The sequence below is a fragment of the Emiliania huxleyi genome (genome assembly GCF_000372725.1).
Source record: "Emiliania huxleyi CCMP1516 chromosome Unknown EMIHUscaffold_187, whole genome shotgun sequence".
Lineage (NCBI taxonomy): Eukaryota > Haptophyta > Isochrysidales > Noelaerhabdaceae > Emiliania > Emiliania huxleyi.
This window is the reverse complement of record NW_005200722.1, coordinates 33,627-36,034: the sequence shown is the minus strand read 5'-3', so window position 1 is coordinate 36,034 and position 2,408 is coordinate 33,627.

Here is a 2,408-nt window from a genome sequence, read left to right as displayed (position 1 = left end):
TGATTTCACCTCCACGCGCAAGGTCGCCGAGGCGATGGCGCTCGGCGGCGCCGCGGGCGCCCTCCCCCTCTTCGTCGTGCCGAGGGGCGGCTGGAAGCCCGCGCTCGCCGCGCTGCCGTATTCGTCGTGGCTCGACTACTGCAGCGCCGCGCTCTTCGTCGCGGAGGCCACCATCGTGCGGAGCATGCCGCGCGTGCTTGCTGCGCTGCGCCGCCTCTCCACGCAAGAGCACGCGCGCAGGCAGCGCCAGCTGCGCCGCCTCTGGCGGCACTTCGTCTTTCGGCGACGGCCGCGCGACGGCACGGGTGCTGGCCTCGCGCAGGCCCGTGGCGACGCGTCAGGCAGCATTCTGGCAGAGGCATGCTCCGCCGCCCGCGCCTTTACCGCTGATCGTCGGCGCAGCAGCCTCAACAGCTCAGCCGCCTCGTCCCCTACCGCTGCTCGCCGCCTCGCCATCCTTGTTTCGGGGACGGGAACGCCTTCATCCAAGAGCCACCGCGCCACGACAAGTCGTCAGATGAGATCAGTGACACGAGCACCCGCGTTCAAGGACTGCAGCTTGCGGGTGTAGGTTGAAAACCGGGACGTTGCTCTTTTGCGCGCGGGCGATGATGATGACGCTCTTTACTTTGTCCTTCCTGAGAAGTGCCATGCATGCACGCACGCGACTCCGGTTGGCGGTGTCGTAGTACAAAATCCACTTTCTCTTCCTTAAATAGTGCCCTTAAAATAGTGCGATCTCCCACCGAGGCCAACGCAAGCGAAAAATCGTTCACCAAAAATCGCACTATTCTCGACGCGGCACGCGCGCGTCGAGATCCAAAACTCGACGCAGCCAACTCCAAGCCCAAATCTGGCCAGAGGAGCCCCATTCGCATTCGCCATTCCTACCCAGTTCCTACCAACCGTCGGCTTTCGCCGCTTTCCTCCCACCGTGATGCCAGTGCTCTTGACGTAGTACCATGCTTCTGCTTGCTCGCCTTCATCAGAGAGGTCAAATAGGTAGTCGCAGTAGTTTACAAGAGTTTTTGGAAGATACGGGGGGTTGTTTTTCCAACCAAGGGGGTTGAGACCCCCCCCCCCCGGCACCGGGGCAAATGCCCGGGCCGCCTCCCAACTCCACCCTCACTCACTGTTTGTTATTGCCGCAGCCGTTTCAAAGCTGTTCCTGTGGGAAGAGCCCCAGGGGGGAGCAGGGTGAGCCGCAAGCCCGACCCCCAGGTAAAGCCCCCCCCCCCCCCCCCCGGGCCAGAACACCGCGCTCACTTCTGACAGCGCTCCTTCTGTGTCGCCCGGGCGCGGATGCCGAGCTCCAGCATCGCCTGCCTTGAGCACGTCAACATCAACAGCGACAGCCCGATCGAGGCCTGCACATTCTACCTCGATGGCATGGGCTTCGTGCAGGACCCGCGGCAGGGTGCGCTCGTAGACGGGAAAGTGTACATCAACAACGTCATGTGGCTGACTGCGGGCATCAACCAGCTCCACATCCCTATCACTAGCCGTGGCTGCTCGGGCGCCGAGCGTAATGTGTTGCGTGGCATCATCGGCCTCGCCTACGAGGATATCGAGGGCCTGTGCTCTCGGCTCGAGTCCATTGAGACGGCACTCGCAGGCACGCAGTTCCGTTGGAGCATGCGCGATGAGAGCACAGTGGACATATGTGGGCCGGACGGCAACCGCTTCCTGGCGCACCAGCAGCCAGCAGGCGCTCGTGACACGCGGGGCTTTCATCCCGGCCCACCCTCGCTCTGCCTGGGCTTCCAATACGTGGAGTTGGACTGCCCCACCGGCGCGGCACCCGCCATCGCTGCCTACTACAAGCACTACTTCGAGGCTGCGGTGGAGGTGAGGCAGCAGGGTCTGCCCGCTCAGACTGCAGTCATCCTGACAGGCGGTACCGAGCACTGCACCGAGCTTCGATACGCCGAGCGCGCTGACTACGCGTGCACGCCGGAGGCGCCCTACTCGCTCGCCAGCTATGGCATCCACCTCTGCGTCTACATGCCGGACGAGCTCCTGCCGTTGACGATGCAGCGGCTGGCAGACGACGGGCTCCTCTGGGACAACCCGCGCTTTGGTTCTCTCGACCGCTCACTCGGCTCGTCGCAATTCCGGTGCAAGGACATTGTGGACGTTAAAGCGCGCAAGCGGCACGAGGGGCCGCTGCCTCTGGTGATGGAGATGGAGCACGAGGTCCGACTTGCGTCGCATGACACCAGCCCTTTCCTCGCGCAAGAGCCGTACACCGTTGCCGGTCGCGAGCCCGTGCCGCGCCTAGTCGTCAGCGAGGTCAGCAGCTTTGAGAAGGACTGGCCAGCGGTGCGAGCAGAGAAGAACGCGGCGACAGTCGGATATATGCCATCCGCGATGCTGGTGCACGACGTGGACATCGACGACGTCGAGTA